This window comes from Olea europaea, chromosome 21 (assembly GCF_002742605.1).
Source record: "Olea europaea var. sylvestris chromosome 21, O_europaea_v1, whole genome shotgun sequence".
NCBI lineage: Eukaryota > Viridiplantae > Streptophyta > Magnoliopsida > Lamiales > Oleaceae > Olea > Olea europaea.
In genome coordinates, this window is record NC_036257.1 from 7,088,365 (window position 1) to 7,095,625 (window position 7,261).

Sequence of the window (7,261 nt, forward strand, 5' to 3'; positions counted from 1 at the left end):
AAAAAAGTGACACTTAACTTTTAAAAATGACATTGATCGATGTTTCATCACTTTTTTTTTAAGTTTTGTCACTTTCTTTAATATATGTCACTTTTTAGACTGTTTGTCACTTTTTTTTAAGTCTCTATAGCTTTTTTTAATTTGAAACATTTTTTAAAATTTGTCACTTTTTTAAATTTTCGATAATTTTTATATTTTCATCATTTTTTTAAGTTTTTGTCGCTTTTTTTAGTAGTTGTCACTTTTTTTAATTTTTGTCACTTTTTTTTAGTTTTTGTCACTTTTTTATCAATCGCATTCTTGAAATTTCCATCACTTTTTTTAGTGATAAACATCACATTTTAATAAAAGTGACATTCTATATCATTTTTTAATAAAAATGTGACACTAAACTTTCAAAATTGATAGTCACTTTTTTACATTTAGTCACTTTTTTGAGTTTTCATCACCTTTTAAACTTGTCACTTATTTAATAAGATAAAAGTGATATGATATGTTATATTTTCCTAACATAATTTGCGTGTGGATTGTCTTGGACATGCTGATTATGTTAAGAATCGCCACCATGCTCGTGTGAATTGTCTTGAATATGCTGATTATGTTAAGAATATGATTATTGGTGCTGCACAAATGGATGGTGCTATTTTTGTGTTTGTCATTTTTTCGAGTTTGTGTCACTTTTTTTTTTTGGTCACTTTTTAAGCGTTTGTCACTTTTTTTTTTTTTTTTTTTTAAGTGTGTGTCACTTTTTCTTTAAAAAGGTGACAATCACTTTTCCTTTAAAAAAGTGACAATTTTTATTTTAAAAAAAAAATGACATAGTACCACTTTTTTATTTTACACAGTATTTTGTACTTCTAAAAAACTTTTCATATGATTTTTAAAAACACTTCTAATTTTAAGGGTATTTTTGTAAGTTGCCCTTAACTCATTCACTCACTCCAAAGTCCAAACACCCAAAAAAAAAAAAATAAATAAATAAAAAATAAAATAAAAAAATAGAGAAATTTTGTAGGGAAGTTTTTTTTTTTTGAAGTTAAGCCCATGTTCGAGCCACATTCTAGGAAAAAAATGCATTATTCAAATCAAATCAATGAGAAATGTGTTGTTAAAAAGTAAGAAAAAATTTAGATTTGCATGTAATATTATTTTATTGAAGAATGTGGAGTTGAAATGATGTCAAATCACTATTGAAAAATATAATTTTTGAAAATAATGTGGCTCAAACAAGCCATAAGTTAAATTTTTTAATTTAAAATTAACGTACAATATCACTTTTTTTAAAATAAAAATTTAAGTCTTATTTAACATGGTACAAAATAAAGGAAAAATTGCAGTCGAGGTACCAAACCTTTCGTTTATTAGCAGACTTTGTCCAAACTTTTAGTTTGTGCTACCCACTGTCCCAAACTTTTCAAAAATATGCACCGAAAGTTCAAATGGATGGAAACCATCCGTTTGACCGCTAGTTGACTAGAAAAGTCAAAATTTGACCAATTTGGACCAAATAAAAAAGGGCAAAGTGGTAGTTTGCATTTTTTCTTAATATTAATAATTAAAATAATTAATAATAACAATATAAAAGTAAAAACAAAATAAATAAAAATCAAAGAAAAAAAAGGGAATACTGTTCATCTTCATCTTCGCCCCGCCCCAGCCGGGCTCCACCAACGATAACACAGTTATCCCTCCCACTCCACACGCACTTCCTCACCCTCTCCTTCTCTAACAATACATCTACAAACTCCATTTTTACTCTTCGATTTCTCAACATAACCATTCATCTATGGCTTCAATTTCAGCCGTCATAGCGACCTCTACAAGACTTGTATACGCTTACACCCTGGCTTCTTCCTCGAGTACATCCCTTGCTTCCAGTTCTTCAAAACCCACAAAAATTGTGTTTTCCTCTTCATCTATCCCTTCTTTATCTACCTTTTGGTCAATCCTGCCGCCGCCCCAACTAGGCTCCGCCAACAATTTACTGTCAGGACCGCTAGGGGAAAATTCGAGCGGAAGAAACCACATGTCAATATCGGAGAGCAAATTCGAGCGGAAGAAACCGTATATGTTACAATTACTTAATTCAATTTAGGATTTGATTCAATTTGTAGATAATGCAATGCTCTTCAAAGAATTGGGGTTGGGTGTGGTGGGGCAGGGCGGGGTGGAGTGAAGATGAACAGTATTCCCTTTCTTTTCTTTTCTTTGATTTTTATTTATTTTGTTTTTACTTTTCTATTGTTATTATTAATTATTTTAATTATTAATATTAAGAAAAAATGCAAAGTACCACTTTGCTCTTTTTAATTTGGTCCAAATTGGTCAAATTTTGACTTTTCTAGTCAACTAATGGTCAAACGGACTGTTTCCATCCACTTGAACCTCCGGTGCATATTTTTGAAAGGTTTGAGACTGTAGGTGACACAAATTAAAGGTTTGGACAAAGTTTGCTAATAAACGAAAAATTTAGTACATCGGCTGCAATTTTCCCCATAATAAATTAGCATCTAAAAGAAACTCTTATAAGCAAATTGAAAGATCAGCCAAAAAATATATTATTTTATTAAAAATTGATTGTGTGTAATATTTTAATTTAAAAAATGGCACAACATACAATATCATCTTTTAATGTAAAGGTCACATATGCAAATATCAAAAAAATTATGTAAACACTAATCTGTAACAGTTAATCAAAACTTGTCAGTTCTATACAAATTATCTATCATCAAATATTTTTAATGCTATTTATAGGTTATCCTTATCTCATTAAATAGATCTTCATTTCTACCCCATCAACATATCACATATGCCTTTGGTTTAACTCCAAATCATCGTCTGTATCATAATCATCATCATCTTTACCTCATCTCTCTTTCTATGACATTAAATTTGGAAGCAATTCAAGACAAATACTAAAAAGGTAACATAATATTTAACACCAATAAAACTTTAGAATAGATCCAGTGGATGTTTGATTTTCAATAAAGTGACAAAATTTTTAAAAAATAATAAATATTTGAAAAAGTGACAAATAATATTGAACATCAACTATAATTATGACATTTTCACACCAATCTCAGAGTAAGGAAAGAAATTTTGATCAGATTTAAAATTTTGACACCAACAAAATTTGTTGACAATTAGGACATCTGAGAATAGCTTGGCTGCTCTTTCAATTGCCTCAAATGCAGCCCTGTTTCGATTTTCAAATTTGTACATATTGAATATTGCTCTGTGCAGGAGGCAATATTATTTGCTTAGAGATTCATTATTGTGTTTGAATGAATATATTGATTTAAGTTAGGACGCAATATGATGTGTGGGTATATTATGCATGGGGTTATAATGGACCTAATGCCTTGATCACATTGACATAAATAATTTCGAGAAATCAAAGAATCATTTCAGAAAGAAAGATGCTCAAGTAATTGAAGTAATAAAAAAGAAAACAATCTAATAAGAATATCTCTTTACTTTGCAAAATCAGCAGATACAATGCATTTTGGAAAAAACGAGTAAAGCTTAAATCAAAATTTTCAATAAAGATTTCCCTTTCTACAAGCCCATACTAGAAATATGACGAGAAGCCGTTTATTCATATCAAATTCGAAACTTTAAAAATCGAACCAGCAATTAAGAATTTTAACCATGACATAAGATGCAAATTACATACTCAAGATGTAAACAAATACGCACATATACAAAGTTATGTTTTCTTTGTATCCGGATGTCTTGATTTATTTTGAATCCTTAGCGGTGGATCATTGACTTCTGTGCTTCTCACTTTTCTTGTTTCTCTTGGGTATGGCCGGAGTAAGTGTATGTGATATTTGCTTTTGATTCACCTGGGAATACCCGACGTACTTGTGTATGGAACATTTTTTATCAATGATATTTAAATTTACCGATAAAAATAAAAATAAAAATACGCACCATGCAACAATGGGTATCCCAAGAATTCGAAACAGTTACATAAAAACCACAAGGTCCACAACTATTTTTTTCCATCTTAAACTATAAGTTTATGCCAGAAAAAAAAAATCCTTTTTTTTTTTTATATTTAAAACACCTTATTTAGTCCTCTAATTCACGATTTCACAAAGGGTTCTAGTATTTTTCATTAAATAAATACTACCAAGGTAAAAAAAAAAAAAAAAAAAAAAAATGGGACAATTAAATAATGTGTGACCTGAAAATTTGTTGATTTGTGATCAATAATTTGATATTTTGTGACTTAAAAATAATTAGTGGCCAATTAATTCGATATTTTGTGACTATAAAATAAGTTGTCAAAAAAAAAATACTAACAAGAAAAAAAAAAAAAAAAAAAAATATGTGAGTGAAAGAGGCGAACAACATATCCAAAATCAGAGCCCCAAACCCTTGCTGCCATGAAGAAGAGAACCGCAACAATGACGGTGACTGGTTGGCCAAAAATACCAGTAGCATATTGGTTGAAAATCGACAGAAAGAAATAAAATATTTCAAATTTGTTTGGGGCTGATTCTATTTGATTTTCTTCTAAATATAAAAGCTACGGTTAATAAATGGAAACTTAAAAAACTTAGCCCCTGTTTGGTTCCCCATTATAATTTAGTACATTTTTCTCTCTTCTCATTTTAACCACATATTCTTCAACAAAATAATATTATACATAAACATAGAATTTCGTTATTTTTTAGTTACAATTTTTTTTTTTTTAAAAATAAGTCACTATTTCAAAATACATTATCCTCAAAAACTTTTTATAATGGATCCCCAATAGGAGCTTAAAGTGCATTAATCAAATTTTTAATAAATGGTCCGTATTGAGTCTAATTTACATCAATCTCAATTTACAAGAACTAGAAATTGAATAATCCAGCGATCATACATCATACTCCCTTCGTCTCAAAAAGATAAGTTCGTTTTTATTTTTATACAAATTAAAAAAAGTTATAAATATAGTTGAAAATAAATAATGTGTAATTAAAAAATAAGGAAAAATTTTCGATTTACGTGTAATATTATTTTATGGGAAAATGTATTGTTGAAAATGAGTTTTTGAAAAAATGAGAGCCAAACAAAGGTATAGTTTTTCACACACACATATATACACACATTAAATAATGATTTATATAGAAGTAATCCATCTTTGTTAATGAAAAACACATTAAATAGGAATATGTTAAAAAATTAAGAAATCAACTGTACCATCAACACGAAAAATAACTTATAGTCAAGGGCGGACCCAAGGGGGTCCCCTAGGGGCACTTGACCCTCCAATTTTTTCAATTATTATTATTTTTTTTTAGGTTTTAGTTTTCTGGCTCACTATGAAATATCAAACGAAATTGAGATATTGCATTTTTAATATCATTTTGAAGTACTCACATCCTAGTATTTTTACGTCATTAATGTTATGCAAAATGACTAATCGTAGCAAATGTTATGATACATCAAAATAGGCCGTTTCAAACTAATATTTCGAGAAATTCGATACAAGCTAACTTTAAAAAATTTTCAACGATTATATGCTAGCCATATCCATAAATCTTCTATATCTCTCAAGCTCATTTCAAGAACTATATCATAAACATAGCAAATGATTTAAATGAATATTGAAAATAGTTAAACGTACGTCAAACGTGTATACTAAAAAGAGACGTATAACTCGTTTTTTTTTTGGAAAAAAATAAATCATTTTATTAATGTTTATTATTTTTGCGCGAAAAATTTCTCAATATAATTTACATTATTTTATTAGGAAATTTTATATGTGGTATTTTGACGTAAAAATTCTTAGTAAAATTTTTATTACTTCATAGGGGTTATAAATTGTTACACTACTTTTTCAAAAAAAAAAAAAATTATATAAAAAAATTCAATTATTTTTAGAATTTTTTTTTATTGTACATTTTCCTCTCGATCAATTAATTTTTTTTTCAAATGACGTTAAAAGTTTTATTAAGAAATTTACTAGATATATATATATATATATATATATAATTTTCAGATGTAATAATAATCAAGATAAAAAAATAGTATAACAATTTATAACTCATATAAAGTAATAAAAAAAATTCGTCACATTTTTTAAAAATTTGATTGTGACTCTCTAATGTAAAATGTCTACATCCGTCCCAGCTTATAGTTTAAGATATATGAAAAATGAAAAGTAAGTTCATCCTTGTGGGATGATTGAAAGATTTCTCTTTTGTCCAACATCGTCAATTTACCATTGGTTCATCTAGTAACATCAGTCGCCCACACCACCACTTCGCGGCACGTCCTGCTTGAGAACTGAAAAGTGAGTTATCCCTCGTATTATTTTATTGCCAAAATCATGTCAAGATATATACTTGTATCAAATCAAACTATTAAATGTGTTTTGCTACTCTAACAGGGCCTTTGGTCAGGCCCCGGTGGCAGACCTCGGCCCTTGATCTGATTTTTATTTTAAAGTTAATATAGCACTTCTCCTATTAAAAATATAGAATACGCTATGTGTATATTTAAATTGTTCATTAATGCAGACATTGATGAGGTGTAGAAGTCTATATTATTGATTATTTTAAGTGTTGTTGTAATCAATGACAAAATATGTGTCACCTCACACATGGTCAAAAAACAGTCAAAGTGACTGTAACTATAGCGGGATTGTAAAAATATTTTCCACAACAATGTTTTTGGACATCCCCGTTTTCCCAGTTGGACCCGCATCAAATGGGGACGAGATTCCCCAATTAATTGGGGATTCAGTTGGGGAGCGGGACGAGTTTTTTTTTTATGAAATCTTCTTATAGACTTGATGGAAAGAACAATGTTCCTTGGTTGTATGATGGGGGTTTTAATGACTTTACACTCCCACTGAAAATCATGGGAGACATGACAGATTTTCAGCGTATGCTTTGACACATTGTGATTTATGGGATTTGCCACCTTTATGTAGAATAAGAAGCGAGCTAATGAGACAAATATACATGTTAGATAGGACAGTTTATTTTGTGATGGGAGTTGGGGATCCATGTTCTATTCAATGTTTTGAAAACCAGATCGGACCGGCCGGTCCAACCGGGAAAATCGGGAACAGGACAAAAATTCGGTCCGGTTAATGCTTGAAACTCGTTTTACTCAAAACCGGGGAAAAAACTGTTAAATTGTCCGGTTTAATGATTAACCATCGACCCGTAACCGATTTATCCGGTTTTCTCGATTTTTAAATTGTATAGGCTACTCAACTTTTAACCCATTAATTAATAGGCCCAGAAAGTCTGCT